The sequence below is a fragment of the Felis catus genome, chromosome B1, assembly GCF_018350175.1.
Source record: "Felis catus isolate Fca126 chromosome B1, F.catus_Fca126_mat1.0, whole genome shotgun sequence".
NCBI lineage: Eukaryota > Metazoa > Chordata > Mammalia > Carnivora > Felidae > Felis > Felis catus.
In genome coordinates, this window is record NC_058371.1 from 72,924,101 (window position 1) to 72,946,210 (window position 22,110).

The window sequence follows — 22,110 nt, forward strand, 5'->3', positions numbered from 1 at the left end:
AGCATATGAAAAGGTTTATTACTCACATAATGAGGCCTTCTGGAAGTGCACAGAAGGTTCTCAAGCAGGTCCAAAAATGGCTTGAGAGTCAGGAAAGGAGACTTGGATTTTATGGCAATTTAAGGCACAGGGCTGAGGTGAGGGTTTCCACAGGTGGACTGGACCTTGTGTGTTTTGAACTTCCTCCTGGAGCTAAAGAAGGAAGCAACAGGTGTTTCTTACCAGCCTGCCCAAATGCAGGGGAGAATGGTCTCTTCAGAATTTATACTGATCATGTCATTTCCTTTCTCTAACCTTTCTTTAGTGTTTTTTTAATTTGTGGTCAAGGTAAAGTATAAAATCCTAGCCATGACCTTCAGAGTCCTCTGCCCTCTGGCACCTGCTTACTTCTCCGAGGCTCACCTTTTGCCATCTTCCCAGCTCATTCTCTCCGTCCCACCATTTGGGACTTCTCAGCTCCTGCATTCTCCCAGCATATGCCTTCAGGCCCTGGAATGTGCCGGGTGGTTTCTTCTACTTGGAACCTTTGTTTTTTTCCAGATCACAAATTATATTCACCCTGAAGGTCTCAGCTTAAAGGTCACTTCCTCTGGAGGACATTCGTTGTTCCCTTCAGTACAAGTGAAGGCCCCCAGCTGTAAATCTCCTATGCTCCCTGAACATCCCCTTTCATAAAATTCAGCATATCTCAAGTAACAATTAATATGTTTGTTGAGGTCTTTCAGGCACTGAGCCAAGTGTTTCCCCTGTATTCTCTTATTTAATCCTCATAATAACCCATGTGAATACAAAGATGAAAAAGCAGACGCTGAGAGATCATGTAACTTCCCAAAGTCATACAATTAGTAAGAGATAATGATAAATACTGGCAGCCTCTTGAGTACCCATAGGATACACTTTGCTCAAAATACTTGCAAAACCAAGATTACAAAGGATACTACTTAATGAGTGGGAGGAAGGAAAGAGGAAAATATAGGTCAATTTCAGTAAGAGCTATGGTGCAAGAGAGAAACAGATTTGAAAAGGAAGAGAAGGTGGAGTCTGCTGAGGGAAGAACCAAGCACCAAAGGGGATGCGGATTTGAGGATCAATGTGAGAGGATCTGGCTTTGGTAGCTGCCTCTCATGGCAGAGTGCAGCCTTGAAACTACAGAACACGACTCATTAGGGCAAAGTTGTGCACTGGGTTTGGTCTGAATGGGTGACTAGGAGGGAGATCCAAGAAGCCTTCAATATGGACCTTCCTTTTTGTCTTTACCACACAATTATCATCATTCTCTCTCCATGTGCAGGGAAAGAGGCTCCACTACCCTTGAGAAGCCTGATTTGACTTGAGAACATATTACAACAGAGAACCTCAAGGTCCTAAGAAATTAGAGTTACATGAAAAGTTGGGAATTTGACCAGGAAAAGTTTAATCCACCCAATTTTAGAAAAAAAATGACTATCTAGAAAAATTAATAGGGCCAAACTGGTCCCCAGACATACAGAAGGGTCCTCAAACTGCAAAGACTTTTCTAATCATCTTAAAATTCTAAAGGATCCCCAAGTTTTTAATATAAACCCCAGAAGTTCCAATATAAAGGTACAGAAGTTATTACACCAACAACAATCAGTTTATAAATCAGTTTCATATTGCCATTTCTGAATAATTTAGTTAACGAGAACAAAATATTCCACGCTTTTTTAATGGAACATCACAGTTCTATGGAATGGGATTTAAAATTCATTGTGGAAGGCACCTGGATGGTTCACTTGCTTACGTGTCTGACCCTTGATTTTGTTACAGGTCGTGATCTCATGGTTCGTGAGGTCGAGCCCCAAGTTGGGCTCTGCACTGACAGTGTGGAGCCTGCTTGGGATTCTCTCCCCCCCCCCCCCTTCCTCCCTCTCTCGCTCTGAAAATAAATAAGTAAACGTTAAAGAAAATCATTGTGTGCCTTTTGACACGCTAGACCTTATTAAACCTCAAATAGGTAAGCAATTTATTTATTTCAACTTGCTTTTAATATTTTAAAGTCAACAAACTGGCATCTGAAAACACATTCTGTAATGGCCAAAGAAAATTAACTGTGTGTTAGTAAGTAAAACAAAGGTGATAAACGCAACACTCCATCAGAATATCAGCACCAAGGTCCAGGGCCCTGCTTATTAGTCTGCTTTTAGGGAAACAGGACATGGGTATTTTAATCCAGGTCAGATTAAAGCCTGTGATGAAAACAAACAAACAAACAAACAACTGCCAACGTATCATTTTGTTCAATGACTCAATTATGTCTCAAGTAATTCCAGGCATAAAGTAATGTGGGTAAAAACACTCTCCTACACACATCCCTTACTTTTTTTTAAATCATCTTTTCCTATAGGTCTGTTCACCCAGTATTGTATCAGCATTACTTTTATTCTATAATGCTAGTTTATCTGGGCACAAATTTCTAGAATGACATTCATTTATAAACCTCATGGATACTATCTCAAACCTCTGGCATTCAACTTTATTACTGAGAGGTTTGCTATCAGTTTAATTGCTGACCTTTGTGTGTTGTCCTTTCCCCTATGTGCTCTTGTGATCTTAGTTTTGGGTTTTTAGACAGTTGCACTATGATATATCTTGTATGGATTTCTTTTTGTTTAATCTGTTTGGGAATGATTCTCCTGGATTCTGTAGATATATATGTTTCATCAACCCTGAAAAATGCTCTTTGGACATTACTTCTCCCCATTCTTCACATGCCCTTTTTCTAGAGCTTTTAACTGGAGAATGTAAAACCTTGTCATTCTTTTCACATATCTCTAACTTCTCTCCCATTTTCCATCACTTTTCCCTGGGCTGCATTCTGGATAATTTTCCCAGATCCATTTTCTAGTTCTTTAGTCTTCCATTAATTGTATCTAGTCCGATGTTCAATTGATCCACTGAGTTTTTATTTCAGTGATTATACATTTAATTAATAGAAGTTCATTTGGTTTTTATTCAAATCCATCTAGACCTTCTCTGAATCTTCCTTATTCCTTGCTCAGGTATTTATACTATCTTTACCTCTTTAAGCATTTTTAACATGCATATTCCACTCTGCATCGAATCATTCCAATTTATGACTTCTGTAGACATTATTACATATGTTTTAAAATTTTGGACTCCTTTTAGGTTTGATGAGGCTTTATTTGTGGAGCAGCCTCTTTTAAGGAGACATCCTGGATTTGGATTTTTTTTCTGCCAGATGCCTTGGTGATACTAGCAACCATAAACTCCTCTAAGTAAATTACCAAATAAATTACTTGGACTACAATTTTCCCCACCTATGAAAGCAGTATACATTTGAACACCAACCTGTGTGAAGGCAGGTCTATAATCACAGATTCTCAGGGGAGATGCTGTTCCCCCACAATGAACTCTAGGCTCAGACACAAAGGTTTCCTTGTGATGTCTTCCTTCCTCCCTTCCTTAAAAAAAAATAATAAACTGTTTTTGAGAACTAACATGTCCACTTATTTCAGGTCCCATTTTATTTATCAGCTCATCACTATTGTTTTGAAGGAGCTCCTCTATGTAAAATGAAGTTAACTGTTATTCTCAAAACACCTGCTAGTCTGCTCTTGGCTCGATCCTATTCCTGCCTTACTGCATTTTTACAGCCTCTCTTGATATCGTATCTCCGTGATCCACCCACCATCTTTCATTAGGCTCAACATGTACTGCACAGCAATGAGGTACAGTGACGCTGTGACCAGAAGCCAGGGACACAGGTGGAGGGAATGAGTTTGGTTATGTCATCTAGCTGGGAACCAAGTGCCCCAGGAATGAAGTAAGTGATTCATGAATGCTGCAGAGGTGGTGCAAGAGGAAGAATTTCCACTAGACCTTGTAACATCTGTGGTTAAACAGAGACAGAAATAGGTAGGGCCTATGTGTTATGTTAAGTTGAATGGCATTGAAAAATGACCGGAGGCTTTCTACAAGCCAAGTGTTGGCCACTCCGAAATCTACTTTCAGTTTCTCGGCCTAAATCACTAGTTAGTTATTTTGATCAGGATCTGTTTATTGCGAGCTTTCTGTGGATAGGCCCTGTGACAGACAGGCACGAGGCATTCGGAAGCAAGAAGAAGGACCCCCACCTCACAAGCAGCTCATGGTGCAGGGAGAGGCAGACAGAAGATCACAGTACATCTCCCTTCTAGCGACATGATCCGTTCCTCAAGGGCTGGAGCAGATGTTTACTTACCTGTGTGTCCCCAGACTATGGCACACACCTGTACCTTCCCGGTTGTGCTCAATAAAGCAACCAAAGTATGAAGTACGTGGAGACCCCATCCTTCGAACCTCTCACAACCAACAATCTTTAACCACCAAGGGTTAAAGTTGAATTCCTTTTTCTGTCTTGCTATTGGTTTAGATATACCAGAGGGACACCACTGTAGTAGCTATGGTTCTCAGAGAATTTCTGCTTCCTTCACTCTAGACCCAGGAGGTTAAAACTATGGTGGTTCTTGAGAAAGTCCTTTTGACACTCCTGAGTTTCTGCTATTACTGGGCAACTTGGGAGAAAGGCTTTATCAACGCTTTGAAGCCACATGTGTCCAACTACATGCCAAAGGAAGGTAGGATGGAAGGGAGAGGGGGAGGGAGGGACAAATAAAGAACATAAAAGAAGAGACCTTACCAAAAGTACACACTCACCCTGTTAATGGTGTCTGGCAATTTCTTCCCACTCTCCATATCTGTGGTAACAGATCTTTACAGAGTTTCCTTCTATAAATATTTTGCAAAAAACTATGTTAAACTTTTATTCATGGAGAGCTTACTCTTTCTTATACGTGCTAAAACACAAAAACATGTAATATGTAAGGAGAATCCTATACATTTCATTATTGGAATAAAGAAATTAATAACCTGCATTGAAAAAGGTGTTCTGTTTCAGGCACTTTTCATACAATGTTTCATTTGGTTTTCCAAATAACCCTGTAAAGCAGGTATTATAACCCCTATTTTATTGGCAAGGAACCTGAACCAATGAAAGGCTGAGTGAGGCCGAGTGGTGAAACATGTGGGCTTTGGACCCTGGCAATTTACGTCCAGTAAAGAGTCATGCTTCCCATTAAGTCAAAGTTAAGAATAAAAGTTGCCAATACATTTTCCTGAAATACAAGAGTTTTGTTTTGTTTTTCTCCCCCCAGAAATTATGTGCTCAGGGACTCCTGATGTGGGCATGTTTCCTCAGGCTAAGCACCAAAACACTGGAGAGAACATGGTTACAGGGTGATCTCTATGGCCTCCCCAAAAAGGAGGTCAGGCTAGAGTTGAAGAATATAAACAAAGCACCTGAAATTGTGTCAGCTACCATAGCACCAGCTGAAGTGACATAGATATGGTTACTCATGAAAAGAGCATGTAATCACCTTGCAGAGCTTCTAAAGTATTGAGGAAACTTTCTATCACTCTGAGGTCTGCCCACAGCACACGTGGTGCCAAAGCCAAAAAACAACTTCACCACCAAAGGTTAAAGCCGGGAATGCTCCATTCTTAAGTCACCAGTCACCAATGGGAAATCTGAGGTTACATTATGGAATATGGAATATAAAACATATATGCAACATACATGACAAGTAAATTTTATATAGTGTTCAGTTACTATTACAACAGGGAACAGCCAGGGTTTAGGCAACAAAGGTCAAACTGATATTACCAGGCGAGGATCTGCTTCTCAAGGTATTACTGTTTTGATATTTGTTTTCTATAAACAAATTAAACAGATTAAAATCTCCTTAGGGATATTTTTCTTTCCATAAGAGAAAAACAGGTCTACAGTGGAATTCTCCTGGATAAGAGTTAACATGTTTGTCACCACACTGGGATCACGTATGCTGAAGACTGTCACATGCTAATGTTACATCATACTTAAAACATATCAACGAATTTGGGGTGACTGGGTTCGTGAGTTCGAGCCCCGCATCGAGCTCCATGCCGAAAATACGGAGCCTGCTTGGGATTCTCTCTCTCTCCCTCTCTCTCTCTCTCTCTCTCTCTCTGCCCCACCCCTGCTCACACACATTCTCTTTCTCTCAAAATAAATAAATAAACTTCAAAAAATATTTTAAAAATATATATCCATGAATAGTGCTGGCAGCAAATTCATTCGTGGCAGTTACTTTTTTAGTAGTATGTTTATAAACTACCGAAGTGGTATTGAAGATCTATTGATTCACTGAAGGCAGTGTTTAAAATGACTCTGGACCCTTCTTTGGACATAGAAGTTTACACCGAAATTGTGCTGCTCACAAACATGAGGTTATTTAGTATAAGTCAGTACCTACCTTTCTACTCTTACCAACATTTTGGTTCCAGCTGATGGATTTTGCTGCAGGTGATACATTTTGTATCATAACAGGAAGAGAAATGAAATAAAGAAATCCTTTTATTAACCCTTCAATTTGAAAAGCCACACGTTTCAGGCGAACATCATGCTTTTTACTGGCGCCATTTCCTTAGTACTATCTGAGTTTGGCTCCCTATGGAATGTGAAAGATGCAAATCCCACTTGTGAAATACAAACATGTTTGCAGGTCCCTGGATACTTGTAATAACAGCACTAGCTGTCAGGAACACACACACAAAATCAGTTGACTATTTGAGCATGGACAGAACAGATCTGCTAATTATAATTAGATTTATCTTCCTAGAGCCATTGGCATCTCTCACAGTGGGCCTGTTAAAGGTACTGTCTGTACACGTTCAGAGTTATGAGCTGTGACCACTACTGTGGACAAAGCTTTGAGGGCTGTCTTATTTCTATGAAGAAGGTGTATTTTTTAATTTTTTTTTAATTTTTATTATTTTGTGGGGGCAGTGGGAGAGGGCGAGAGAGAATTTTAAGCAGGTTCCATGCTCAGCGTGTAACCTCACGTGGGACTCAATCTGTCAACCAGGAGATCATGACCTGAGCAGAAATCAAGAGTCAGTCACTTAACTGACTGAGCCACCCAGGCACCCCCAGATTGTATATTTTTATTCATCTGTATCCTTCTTAAAGAAGGGGTTCTTATTTTTATACTACTACACAAGGGTCAAGTGACTTGTGTGGGGTCATTAAGCTTGTTAGTGACACAGGCAGAATGAAGACCCTGTCTTCCCACTCCTTGTCTGTTGTCATCTGTGGTGTCACACTCTGTATGGATTTGTATGTGTGGTTAATGACAAGGGTCACCAGACAGTATCTGGAGAGCTTTGAATGATCTGCTAAACCACTCCTATTAACCGGCCAAAGAATGATTATTAGGTGTACGTAATTCTAACTCATACCCACTAGTCCTCTTTCTAACCAAGCACAACACTTTCTTTGTGTTTTCACTCTCCTCTACCTACTCAGGTACATCGGAACTCACCCCCGCTCTCCTCCCCCAACTCCACTAGCATGTTCTTAAAAGTCCCCCCTCTGTGGGTTCTGGTGACATGGCACCATCCAGGTTCTTCCCCGGTCTCTGCAACAGCTCACCCCTTCCCCTCCCCTCACCTCTCATCTGTTGGTTCCAGCACCCCTCCTCTTTCCTCTTTCCTAACTTACCCTGCTTCTCCTTCATACTCATTCGCATCCTTCTTAACAGAAATCCTTCCCAATCCTAGCTTCAACTGTTACTTCTGCTGAAGGGAACTCCTTCCCCTAAACCTTTGTATTTCTACCCTCTCATCTAAGAAGCACTAATGTCTTGGCTCTTGTTTGCCCTATGATGTTTTAGCTCCATGTCTGCAAGAGCAGTATAAACTTTTGTGGATCAGTTGACATTTCATGATTCCAAAGTGAAAGATAATATACAAGTAACATCTTTATCACCAATACTTGAGGTTCATATAAGCTTGGGTAAGTCTCGCTTGACACCTTGTTTTTGCTTTACTCTTTCTCTGGGTAACTAACTTTTTAAAAGAGGATATAGCTCCTCCTAGTGGATAACAATCATATTTTAAAATACAGACCCTCCCAACTCTTCAAGTATTGTGAAATGCATCAACAATAAAACTAAAGTGTACGTAGTAACTACATACAGACTATTAATTATTCAAAGCTCTTCAGCTTAAATATTTTGAACAATAACAAATTCTAAGGGATTTATCCTTTTTAATTGGAGACACATTTTTAATACTTAAAGAAGAGGTATTCAGTAATGTCACTTCAAGTTACCTAGTATCCAACTGCAAAAGGCTTTCTTGGTTAGCACAATAAACCACAGCACTATGAAAATGAGGCCAGAGTCTTGGATTTGGTTCAAGTATGGTCAGCAGATTTTATGGTTCCACAGCTACAAATTCTATCCTGACTCCAGGAAGATGTCCTAATAAGATCTGCCCTGTGCCACAGAAGACTCAGGGGGAGGAGAGCAAACAGCCAGTACAATTTTAACTCTCTGACTGGAAATCAACCCAAATATGCTGGCGGGTTAACAGGGGCTATGTTTTAAAATATTCTTTCATCTACTGACAACTGCCTCCTTTCTTCAGAACCATATCCAGATGGCTCATAAGGCTCTATCAAATGTTGAGTTATGTAATTGTTTACTTTCTAGTGACTACATCAGTCAAGTAGTTATATATAGTTATAGCTGTAAATAAAGATATATAGATATAGGAATATATAGATAGATCTATATATCTTCTCATTCTTAATATTTGATATGCTGCTGAATACAGAAAATTAAGATTATTTAATATTTAAAATATTTACTATAAAAATATATATGAACACCATTGGCTATTTAAATATTTTAAATTAAAATAATATAATATTTTTCAAATTACCATTTTAGTGAATGTCCTTTATATACGGAGCCATGGTATCTGCAGTCAAATGCTCTACCCCTGAGCCATACCCCCAAGGGTATCTGTATAAAATCAGGAACACGGCTCAAGTCCTAAAATATAAAAACAAATGTGTTATCCACTATGAAATGCATCTAATTAACTCAAAGATAACAGTTCAGACTAATCAATCTTTTAATTACTTACAAGGTTATCTTAAATATTAATAGCAATATTTACGTTATTTGAAAAGAACTAATTCCAGGTGAAGATGAAAATGTAATCAATCAGTGGAAAGATCTAACATAGTGTTCCAAAGAAACTGAACTTTCATTATCCAAAGTGATAAAGATCAAACAGACTGATCACTTCTCTTTGTGATCTCTTAGTTTTAGGTTCAAAATTGTAATAAAACCTCTGATTCCCAACACTATCCATGCCCTGAGCATTCATCACCGAATTCCTACACTAATTCTCAGGAGAAGCCAATGGTGTTTCCTAAATTGAGAGATTATGGAAACAGATGCAGGAAACCAAAAGGGCAGATTAAGAGTTATCATAGGTGATGAAGTCATTCCAGAGTACCTCATTTGCAGTCAAACTATAGTTTAAAGCACAAATTAGATAATTAGTTATGTTCCTATGACTTTATTTTAGTTAATTCTACCAAATAAAAGCAGCTATTTACATAAACTATCACAAAGTTGTTGACATAGCTATAGTAAGACCTTTGCTATTCTCCAACAAGCTGAATAATTTAAATGGATTTCTCATCTAAATGGAATTTCTGCTGGGATATTCCCTGCTTTAGGCCAATTTCTAGGCCCTAAATATTAAAATAAGAAAATCAAGGGGCGCCTGGATGGTTCAGTCGGTTAAACAACCAACTTCGGCTCAGGTCATGATCTCACAATTTGTGAGTTCAGGCCCTGCATCAGGCTCTCTGTTGTCAGCACAAAGTCCACTTCGGATCCTCTGTCCCCCCTCTGCCCCTTCCCCACTGGCTCCCTCTCTCTCTCTCTCTCTCTCTCTCTCTCCCTCAAAATAAATATATAAACTTTTAAAAAAGGGGGAGGGTTATTTCATAAATAAATAAATAAATAAATAAATAAATAAATAAAATAAGGAAATCAAATCCATTGGTCCTAATGAATATTTCACAGTTAGGACTAAGATATTTATCATGTACTATATATGATAGCATAATGTTAACAAAGCTTTCCTTAAGTATAATTTGCTTGTGTGAGTGTATGTATATATATATATACATATACATGTATATATATATATGTGTGTATATATATACATATATATACATACATATACATACATATATGTATATATACATATATATACATGCATATATATGCATATATATATGCATGTATATATATGTATATATATATATACACATAATTTTCATAAATATAACTTGCTACATAAGATTTTGTTGCTTGGATCTCTCATCATTTATTTAACCATTTCATTATTGTTGGGCATTTAGGCCTTTGGCTTTTTGTGTATGTTGTAAATGAGGCTATGTCATCTATCTTTGTGAACAAAGCTCTTCCACGGTTAGCTGTATTTCCTTAAGATATTTCTGACTTAAGTGACAGTAAATAAGAAAATGACTTACATTTTTTTTTTAAATGAGAAGACCTAACACTGTAAAGTCTTAAAATAAGTCACTTATGGAAACATTGTCTTGTGTAATTATCCCACAAAGTATGGTTACATGCTTATTAAACTGATTACAGACGATTTTACTTTTTCAGCAGTTAGCAGGTACATAGTTATTTCTGAAAGAAAATAGAAAAGCAAATAATCCAGCTTGTCTCCCTATAGCAGCTGAAAAACTAGAAGTAAAGCACAAAGTGTAATTTACTTTTTAAAATTTAACAATAATGTAAACAAAATTGAGAAGTATACGAGTAAAATCTTATTTCTTTTACATTAACCAAATACAGAACCTGGGGAAACCCTAGGGAATCCTTTATATCTTAATGAGCTTTTTTTTTTTTTTTTTTCAGTTTACTTACTTATTTTGAGAGAGACAGAGAGAGTGCAAGTGGGGGCAGGGACAGAGAGAGAGGGAGAATCTCAAGCAGGCTCTGTGCTGTCAACACAGAGCCCAGTGTGGGGGTCAAACTTAACAAAACTGTGAGATCTTGACCTGAGCTGAAATCAAGAGTCAGCCAGCTCCCTTAATGAATTTGTTTGTTTTTCTTTTGTTTTTTGACTTGTACTTTACATTCAAGCCCTGCCATATTGGGATGATAATCCACATACTTAACCATGCTAACTGAAGGAAAAGTAAATTATTATAGGGTAACAGAAAAGACAAGAAAACAGAAAAGTATCTATAGCAGTGGCAGAAGATTTTCCCATTTCCTGGTACTCTCCAGAAATTATTTCCTTCGAATGGAAAGGATTTTTTGTAAAAGAAATTATCTATTGCCAATTCATCAGGCGTAAAATCCTCTTTGCTATTCTAAGCTCATGATCAATTCAGGCGAAAATCAACGCTGCCCCTCGCAGCTTTCAGTGTGATGTAAATATGAGATGTCAAAGAGAAAGTTGCTGTTACCAAGCCTCTAGTTTTCCTCCTTCCTTCATTCGAAAGTAATTTGTCTTCAAATTACTTCCTTGTTAAAAAACCTCATTCAAAGGCAATTCCCAAAGTACAAAACAAGCAACAAATCTACAGAAAAATGCAACCATAAAATATTCTGTCCTCCTAACCAGTGGTATGTTTTTTTTAATTTTTTTTTTTAACATTTATTTATTTTTGAGACAGAGAGAGACAGAGCATGAACGGGGGAGGGGCAGAGAGAGAGGGAGACACAGAATCAGAAGCAGGCTCCAGGCTCTGAGCTGTCAGCCCAGAGCCCGATGCGGGGCTCGAACTCACGGACCGTGAGATCGTGACCTGAGCTGAAGTCGGACGCTCAACCCACTGAGCCACCCAGGCGCCCCACCAGTGGTATGTTTAAAGGTAGGGGCTTTGTGTTAGTGTGGTGTCCCTAGTCTCCAGCACTGTACTTAACGGGCACTTAACAAAACCTGGTTGAATTAATGTTTGAACGAGTAAGAAAGTACATTTCAAAACAGCTCTTCTTCTAAAGGTTTCTTCGCATCACATCTCTCATTTTTCATACCCAAGGATTATGTAAGCCTCTAATTTCTTACTAACTGCCATAGAATCCTTTATTCTGTCATGTGGAAAGTCCTAAAATTGTAGGAAATTTATAAAGGCTTACAAGGTTTTCACAGATGGAAACTGTTTCACTAGATCAGAGACCTTGGCACAGCAAAGCCTTATGTAAATACATAAAATATATAATTAAGAATTAATTCCTAATTAAGAATAAGAAATAAGAAGAATAAGAATTAAATAATTACTGAGATAATCATTTATACTTTTCCCCCATATAATGCAAGAGAGAGGGATGGTTTTTACAACTATGAAAGAGTAAACAGACATGAGGTGATGTATATACAGAAAACCCATTAAAATAAAAGGAGAAATTGATGAAAGACAAAGATGAAAGATAAATGGTCTTATAATTAATTTTATGTGATTTCTCCAGGACACGTGAGCTCAGAAAAGTCACCAGCAACTGCTTTGAGATGAAGAGCTGTACCATCCATTGAAACATTGTGCATCCCGTCTCCAACTGAGCCATTCTATAGACCACACACAGAACAGAATCTTTTCATCAGTGATTTCGGGGAAGGAAGAAAAATCTCACTCTGTGATTTCATGTCAAGATGTTTAGTAAAAGTGTGAAATTCAAACAGGGCACAAGTGGATGTATTTGTGATCGTGGGAATATTGTGGTAAGAGAGACAAGGAAGACAAGAACAAATGGATACGACAAAAATCAGACAAAGCCTGCTTTGTGGCTGATGGATAACTCAAATGACCACCGTAGGCTTCAGAGACAATGTAAAATCCAAGACGGAGACGTACGCTGCATTGCAAATTAGTGTCATGTACTTTTAAATGTTTCTTTGTTCAGATTCTTAAATCATATCTGCCAGGGTTTCAACAGTCCAGGAGCAAAGAGAGTGGCTCATGAAATCTGTTTTCTTGAGAAAAGTCATCTGACAAGTATAAAACACTGGAAATTTTCCAGAAGGAGCAGAACTGGCTGTCAGTCTGTCTGCCCTGCAGTGATGGGAACCTGCAAGCAGCCCAAAGCCCAAAGAGAAGGTAAAAGGAAGCCAAAGCAGCAGGGGACCTCGCTGGAGGACCCTCCCCCAAGGGCTGCAAGATGTCCTCACTAAAGTCACCCTCTGTGACTCTGTGGGGTCAGAGTTTGCTTCAACTTTGCCCCCTCAAACTGTGAGCCCGAGGTCTACTGAACAACTAAATGAATGAACTTAATCGTACACTGTTAATCAGAACTTTAAAAAAAAAGTAGAGTTGAGAAGATAGACATAATCATCTTAAATTGTTTTTCTATGGTTTCTATTTACAAAAAAAAAAAAAAAAAAGGAAAAGAAAAGTTCTCATTTCTTGTTGAGAGCCCTGGGTTTTTTTTAACTAAGGTAAACAACATGTTGGACTTGGTGTAAGTCTGGAAATAAATAAAGACTAATAGAAATTATTTTGGGTTCAGGAAATAGGTAGTATTCTGTTTTATATTCCCAAGGGCCAGCACACTGCTCAAGAAATATTTATTGATGAGTCAATGTCAAACTAAAATAGCTCAAACAATGGTGATATTCCAGAATTCCTGATGAATAAATATGAGACTAATAGATATTCCTGAGGAATAAACCTATGTACAATTGATAAATAACTGATATATTGTGCAAGGCAAATATGAAAAAAACCTGGTCCAGTCCTGGGAGTGCTTACAAGGCCTTTATACTTCATTGAAAAGTAAACACATTTCCAGGCCACAGCCAACTTCAGTGAAGAAATCCCTTCTTCAAATGTAATGTCAAACACACTGCAGGTCTAGGACAACTCTACTTTGTTGAGACCTCAAACGTTGGGATCATGTCCTCATGACCACATGGTCCACCCTGCTCACCCACTCAAGAACCCAGCCTTGTTGGAGCTGGGCTTCCGGGGAGGCGGGGCTTCCGGGGAGGCGGGGCTTCCGGGGAGGCGGGGCTTCCGGGGAGGCGGGGCTGTGAGATTGGTGGGGGTGTGGACCTAGGAAAAGCTTAACAGATTACCTGGATTCTTAAAGTCATTCTGAGCCTGTAAGATTACTGAGAAGGGGGTTGCAAACCAGGGAAAGGGTACATCACAACCAAAGCAGGACTGCTTAGGAACTTCCAGGGAAGCTCTGAAGTTGCCTTCATTTATCTAGCAGTCCTGTTATCTATAATTCTTAAATCTCAACGACAAGAATTCAGAACCGGGCCTGGGTCTCAGGGTCTCCCCACCTCACAACCTTCTGTGCCCTAGAGGCCTCAGAGCTAACCCAGTCTCAAGAATATGGCCTACACCTTTGGATTTTCAAGGAAAAAATAACTCAAGATGAAAAAAATAATCAGTATGCGATCTGTCTGACTTCCTGCTGTCTTCTATTTGTGGTAGGAACTCACTTACTTCTTGTCCTCAAACAGTTTGTATTCTATACACCTTGTAAAACTGGCCTACACTATACCACAAGAGACTGAGTTACATTACACTATAACACAAGGACATGTCATATTCCCCTTTAAATCTCTATGTTCTATTATTGTGTGCTGAACTAAAGTAAACAGTACCAGAGGCACCTGGGTGGCTCAGGTCATGATCTCACAGTTCATGAATTGGAGCCCTGCATTGGGCTCTGTACCAACAGCTCAGAGTCTAGAGCCTGCCTTGGATTCTGTGTCTCCCTCTCTCTCTGCCCCTCCCCTACTTGCGCTCTGTCTCTCTCTCTCTCTCAAAAATAAATAAACATTAAAAAAAAATTTTTAATAAAATAAATAGTACTCGTAGGGCAGGACCATGCTGAAGAAATGGCAATCCCTGACAGCTTCTCACCAGATCATTACTTGGATTACTTGTGAGTTAAGCGGCTGAATTTGCGTGGTTTTGTGAGACTGAGATGATAAGAATATATATTGCTTTCTTAGGCATAGCAGGGCCAAAGGATATGGGAAAATTACGCAGGAACAATAGGATGTCAGATAATCATTTCCATTAGAACCTACAGGTATGAGGTATAGATGCTACTAATTTTTCGTTTTCTAATTTGCATTATGCTATGAACACTGAAATCATTCACTTTGAAAAGTTTATTACAGTAAACTTTTTACATTGCATACAATGTCCTCAGTAATATTAATGCTATATGTATATGTGTGACTTTATAGCTTACAAAACACATTCACACATAAGTTATCAAAACTGCTTGTTTTTTAGCTTCCTCACAGCCAAATGTTTCACGTACACTTATGTTTTGCCTGATACTCACAATAAACTTTCGAGGTATTATACTTTGTCCATTCCACAAATATGGAAAATGGACCTTCTGAGAAGTTCACACTATTTGTGCGTATGTAACCTGGGTCTGAAGCAAAGTTTCTCTAACTACTAAGCCAAAGGTCTTTGTATGCTACTAAGCATACAAAATGGCTTCACAATATGATCTTCAGTTTAGCCCTGTGATCTAAATATTACAAGCATCACCTTTTAGACTCATTCATTCAATAAAGATGTGTCGATAACCTTTCATGCTGATGTTTGTGTCTCCAACAAAATTCATACATTGAGTCCTAATGCCCAAGGTGATGGTGTTAGGTAGGGCCTCTGGGAAGTGCTCAGGTTATGAATGGAATTAGTGCCCTTATAAAACAGGCCCCCCAGAGCTCCAAAAGGTGAAAACATAGCAGAAGTCTGTGACCTGGAAGATGGCCTTCAGTCACCTATAATGGCACCCTGGTCTCAGACTTCCAGCCTCCAGAACCGTAAGAAATAAATGTCTGATGTTTATAAGGCACCCAGTCTGTGGTATTTTATTATAGCAGCCCAAAGGGACTAAGACATATGCCAAACTCTGTTCTAGCCACTAGAGACACAGCAGCAATAAAAACTGTCCAAATCTCTTCCCTCTTTGGAGTTTACATTCTGCGGAGGGGACAAGGAGAGAGAGAGAGAGAGAGAGAGAGAGAGAGAGAAAAGCCCGACAAATATTTGTCAGCTGGCCAGTGTTGTGGAGAAAGATAATGTAAGGTGAGGGGTCAGGAGGTACCAAGAAGGATAGGGTTGAATGTGGCTATTGAATATCAAGTAATCAAGGGTCAGTGTCTTTGATAAGATGATATTTGAGTGAGCAGAGACCCGAAGGAAGTGAAGGAGCCAACCATGGGTTGTTGGGAGAAGGAATGTTTCAGATGGAAAGACTAGTAAGTGTCTACACTAATAAGCATCCCCAAGACAGAGATGTGCTTGGCATATTGGAGGTCAGTGTGCCAGCAATGCTAGTGAGCAAGTAGTGAGGGGCAAGAAAGAGATGAAGCCAGAAACAAATCTGAAAATATATCACACTTTTAGGTCGCCGTAAGGACTTTGGATTCTACTCTGAATGAGATAAGCCATTGGACAGTCTTCATCCAACACAGGACATGACTGACTGGCAGGATTACTCTTGCAAAACAAAACAGATGAACATAGGGAAAGTGGGGGTGAAAAAGAGAGAAGGGGGCAAACCATAAAAGACTCTTAATGATAGGGAACAAACTGAATTTGCTGGAGGGAGGTGGGTGGGAGATGGGCTAGATGGGTGATGGGTACTAAGGAGGGCACTTGTTGTGATGAGCACTGGGTGTTCTATGTAAGTGATGAATTATGAAATTCTATTCCTGAAACCAATATTACACTACAGGTTAACTAACTAGAATATAAATAAAAACATGAAACAAAACAAAACAGAATTATTGTTGCAGCTATGAGGAGAATACACCGCAGAAGGGCAAGAGAAAAACCAGGGAGACTAGGTAGGAAGCTATTGCTATAGTCCAACTAGAGGGACAGTGGTATAGACTGGAGTGAAGGTGGAAGGCAAGTTTGACTGCAAGGGTTTTGGCCTGAGCAGAGAAAGACAGGGTTGTCATTGAGATGGACAAGATGGGGGGTGGGGGGGAGTGGGGGGAAGGGTAGGGTGGCAAGCAGCAGATTTGGGGATGGAGATCAAAAGTTCAGCTTTAAACATGATGTTTCTGAGATGGCTTTTACAGAAGATGCCAAGAAGGCAGCCAGGTTTCTTAATATGGATTTCAGAGGAGGACAAGTCCATGTTGGAGGCATAAATGTGGAGTCCATCAAAGTAGCGATGTTAAATATCATGGAAGAGAGTGCCTTTTATTTTATTTTATTTTTTAACATTTATTTATTTTTGAGATGGAGAGAGACAGAGCATGAATGGGGGAGGGTCAGAGAGAGGGAGACACAGAATCTGAAACAGGCTCCAGGCTCTGAGCTGTCAGCACAGAGCCCGACGCGGGGCTCGAACTCATGGACCGCAAAATCATGACCTGAGCCGAAGTCGGCCGCCCAACCGACTGAGCCACCCAGGCGCCCCAAGAGAGTGCCTTTTAAAAGGTAAGCAAGTCCAGGGGCACCTGGGTGGCTCAGTCAGCTGAGTGTCTGACTTCAGGTCATAATCTCATGGTTTGTGGGTTCAAGCCCCAAGTCGGGCTCTGTGCTGACAGCTCAGAGCCTGAAGCCTGCTTCGGATTCTGTGTCTCCTTCTCTCTCTGCCCCTCTCCCACTTGTGCTCTGTCTCTCTCTGTCTCTCGAAAAAATAAATAAATGTAAAAAAAAATTTTTTTTTTAAAGGTAAGCAAGTCCAACAAGAGGCCTGGGACACTGCAAACCCTAGCTTTTAGAGATAAAGAGGACCAGTCAAGGAGACTGAGAAGATGTAGGCAGGGAGGAAGGAGGGAAACTTCAAGAGACTTCAAGAAGAAAGCATTTTAAGGAGGGAATGACCAGTTTGGTCCCATACTGCTAGTAGGTCAAGGAAGATGGGGACGAAGATTGATCGCCATATTTAGCACTCATTGGCCAACAGATGAAGGTTATTAGTTCCAGCCTCCCTGAAGTGAGGTAAACAAGATTCCAAGAGATTAAATAAATTGAACAATCAAGGTCACATAGCCCATTAGCAGCAGAACTGGGCCCAGAGTCAAATACTGCACGTAGGCCTTCAGCAGTGAGCCCTGTTTCTTGAATCCCAGAGCAGGCTCTTCCTCAATAACGTATTATGATGTCATCATTCCCTTGGTAACTGATTCCTGAGGGGGAACTCTTAAAGACTTTTAAGACCGTAAACAAAAAGAAATAAACATCGATAGTAGAATTTGGGGGCACAATGACAGACAAGGGTTTGGTATTTCAGGGCAGGGACAAGGGCCCTCAAATCAAACGATATACACACTGCAACCAGGGCAGACCCAAGTGTCAAAACACATTTCGATTCAAAAAAATGTTTACATCTCCTCAAAATGAATCTCCCCAGAATGTTCACTGTATGTCACCAGATGATTTATATGTAAATAAACAGATACATAAAAACCCCCAGGTCCAATGATCATATGTTAGTGTATATCTATAGTCAGGACTTGAATAAGGGGAACTGATTCCCCACCCTCTTCTCATCACTTGATTTCCTCCTTATAAAAGGATTCAAAAAGGGGAAGAGGAAGAACATATTTTTACTTCAGATGTTAATAAATCAGGCAAATCTTAGAGGGGGCCAAAGGCACAAGAAAGGTACAAAAATCCCAGTTTTAACTGTCCCCACTCCGAACCTCAAATTCACAGCTGCCAACGTCTTCTGAACCATTTTGTAGATTTTCAAAGGGAGGAAGAGCTGGGGATGCAACCAGCAGACATCCAAGCTCCTAAATGGATAAGCTATTAGGGACTAGGATCGGGTCAGGAGGGAGGGACTGACTAGCACAGGGCAAGGGAAAGGGAGGCAGGCGGGCACTTTCCATGGGAGGGGTTGAGCAAAGGCTGGTGCCAGGCCCACTCTTTCTCCGGGGAGGGGAAAGGTCAGTGCAAAGCTAGGACACGTGGCGGAGTAAAAGCACAGTTGGGCGTCTCTAAATTTGGTAGAGTCCAAGTGTCATCGCTCCTGTTCTGGCCCCCACACCTAGGGTCTCCCTCCAGGGCTGCAGCCAACTCCCCGCGCCTCCCTTCCCGCCTTTTCCTCTGAGAACGCAGCGCAGAAAGGAGCGTGCGGTGGCCAGGGGCCCCGGGGTCAGTGGGAGTGAGCGCGGGGCGCAGGCTGCCGCTCGGTTACCTGATGACTCAGTGTCTCCCCAGAAATCGGAGGCGGGCTCTCCAATCCCGGCCCATCACCCGCGCCGGCTTCGGCCGGGTTGCCCGGTGGCCGGGTACCCGAGTCCCAGCGGGAGAGTCGCCCGCAGCAGTCGCCGCGCCAGGGACCGCCGCAGGCTGCGCGCCAGGAAGGAGTCCCAGCGCCCGGCGGGCCGCTCGGCGGGGTGGACGGCGCCTTGCGCGCCCTCTGCTGGCCGGGCCCCACCTGTGCGCCCAACCGGGCGGTTTCGTTCCCCACTGGTTGCCACCCAGTGCTGGAGCTGTATCAACCATGACCACAAAACATGGTTTAGGATTGCTGGCTCGGCTCCTTTTTTCTGTTTTTGGAGTTTGTACCAGTGATTTAAAGATCCTGGGGCACTTGGATGGCTTAGTCGATTAAGTGTCTTGGCTTTTGCTGCTCAGGTCAGGATCTCAAGGTTCCTGGGACTGAGCCCTGCATCCGGCTCTGCTCTGACAGCGAGGAGCCTGCTAGGGATTCTCTGTCTTCCTCTCTCTCTGCCCTTCCACTGCCCCCCCCCCCCCCACTTTCCCGCATTCCCCACCCTCTTCCAAAGTCTGTGTTTGAGAAGGAAAAATCCAACAAGATAAAGCTATGGCAGCCTCCAACTTCTCTTCCAAGGAGCTAGAGAATTGTATCCAGGCCAGCTTTGTTTTTCCAGCCATGTCCACGGAGAACCTGGTTTTCCTATAGCTATAAGTACCATCTGAGCAAGGCTGCTGGGAACACAGGATCACAGCAAACATTCCTACACAGGTATAAGAGGGATGCAAAGAAGTACGTGGAGGGTGTTTGCAAGCTAGTTAATTTTTGGTAGACAGAGCAGTGAGTCTCCTTTTTTACACTTAATGTCTGAGTCATTTAGTTTCCAGTAATGCACTTCTCATTCTTTCAAGTCCATCCTCCTGGATGGAATTTAAAAAGCAAGAATTTAAGTTGGAAGTAAAATTTTATAATAAAAGGAAGAAAACAGAAGCCAATCCTTTCTTTGTTGTAGGATAATTAATAAAGTTTATGGATCTGGGCAGTTACATGACTAATAACAAAAGAATTAACATCTGTTGAGTTCTTACTATTTACCAGAAGCTGTTCTAAGAGCCTTATTTATTTTATAACAAAAGTAGGTTCTTCATGCTGTTTTATGTTTAAATGTTTTATATTTATTAACACATTAAATAAAACAACCTTATGAGATGGATAATATAATTATTTCCATTAAAATTTTTTTTAAACGTTTGTTTATTTTTGAGAGAGAAAGAACGTGAGTGGGTGAGGGGCAGAGAGCCACCAAATTATCCCCACTGTAAGGTTGAGGAAATTGAGACATAGAGAAGGTCACACAGCTAGAAGTAAGCTGTAAAGCTGGAATTTAAACCCAGGTTGGGGCGCCTGGGAGGCTCAGTCGGTTAAGCGACGGATTTTGGCTCAGGTCATGATCTCATGGTTCATGAGTTCGAGGCCCGGGCTGGGCTCTATACAGACCACTCAGAGCTTGGAGCCTGCTTCAGATTCTGTGTCTTCCTCTCTCTCTGCACCCCGCACCCTCCTTGCCCCTGCTCATGCTCTGTCTGTCTGTCTCTCTCTCTAAAAAAAAAATAAAAACACGTTAAAAAAATTAAAAGCAAACAAACAAAACCCGCCAGGCAATCTGGCTCCAGTATCCATAAGCTCAGTTGTTACATTATACTGCCTCTGTTAGAAGAAAAATTAACTCTGATCTCATTTAATCTTCACAACAAACCTACAGAGTGGGTTCTGTTATTATCTCTGTTTTACAGACAAGGCAACTTAGGCACAGAGAGGCTAAATAACTGTCCAGGGTATCGGAGCTACTGAGTGGTGCTGTGAGACAGTAACAGTCAGTCTGACCCTTGACTGACCACAGGAGGGGAGATGCTATTTTCATACACTCAACTATACAGAGGGAGAAGGAATTACCAAGAAAGTGTGTAAAGCTTTTATAACCTTCCAATACTTGAGCCCCTGGGCTTTAGGCTCAGTGCCTCCATGTCCTTTTTCGGGCCTAACTTGGCTGAAATGTCTCTCCTAGTAGCTCCACTGTTCCTGTACTTCACTAGTGAGGTCAAGAACATAGGGGTCCTTGACCAAACTCAGAGCCAGACTAAGGCCTAGCCATTTTGCCTACAGCTGGGACAACTCTTCCCTGGGGGGGGGGGGGGGGGGGGGGGGGGGGGGGGGAATATTTACAGCATATTTAAAGCACAGAGTATTTAAAGAGATGAGCTTTCATCCATTTGGGTCCAGTCCTCCAGAACACTTTGGGAAGGGACAACTAGGGACACCAATATCTCCAAGCCCTCTTTGCTTCTTTTTTTTTTTTTTTTTTTAATGTTTATTTATTTTTGATAGAGACAGAGCATGAGCAGGCAAGGGGCAGAGAGAGGGAAACACAGAATCTGAAGCAGCTCCAGGCTCTGAGCTGTCAGCACAGAGCCCGACGCGGGGCTCAAACTCACGAACCACGAGATCATGACCTGAGCTGAAGTCAGCCGCTTAACCGACTGAGCTGCCCAGGCGCCCCTTTGCTTCTATCTGAGAAACAACGTTGCTTTCTTTTTTCAAAGATTTTTTTTTTCAACGTTTATTTATTTTTGGGACAGAGACAGAGCATGAACGGGGGAGGGTCAGAGAGAGAGGGAGACACAGAATCGGAAACAGGCTCCAGGCTCTGAGCCATCAGCCCAGAGCCCGACGCGGGGCTCGAACTCACGGACCACGAGATCGTGACCTGGCTGAAGTCGGACGCTCAACCGACTGCGCCACCCAGGCGCCCCAACAACGTTGCTTTCTAAGGGGCAACAAGAACAGTCAAAGAAGAGATACAGCCATGGCCATATAAACAACTTGACTTTTCTCAGTTTTTGAAGTTCACTTCTTTCTCCCTGTGGAGACAAGGCCGATCTTGCCCAATATAGTGATTTGGAGACATCTGGGGCTGATCAAGGAAAAGATAAGACCCTGAGGAGGGAGTAGCACAGAGCAAGCTTTATTTGGGCAACACTTT

At 41.2% G+C, this 22,110-nt stretch overlaps 1 protein-coding gene across 28 annotated transcripts in view; it reads right to left on the minus strand.

The window, feature by feature from the left end:
* The window catches only part of LRAT (lecithin retinol acyltransferase), a 263,547-nt gene extending 244,299 nt beyond the window's left edge, over positions 1 to 19,248 (minus strand). For all 28 annotated transcript variants that reach the window (XR_006596648.1, XR_006596647.1, XR_006596653.1 and 25 more), the window contains exons 1-6: positions 19,047 to 19,248; positions 8,785 to 8,897; positions 6,312 to 6,355; positions 4,678 to 4,749; positions 3,331 to 3,443; positions 27 to 192 (exon numbers count right to left, since the gene is read on the minus strand). The gene's annotated coding sequence lies outside the window, so the exon portion shown is untranslated. The remainder of the gene's footprint in view (positions 1 to 26; positions 193 to 3,330; positions 3,444 to 4,677; positions 4,750 to 6,311; positions 6,356 to 8,784; positions 8,898 to 19,046) is intronic.
* Between the last annotated feature and the right edge of the window lie 2,862 nt (positions 19,249 to 22,110).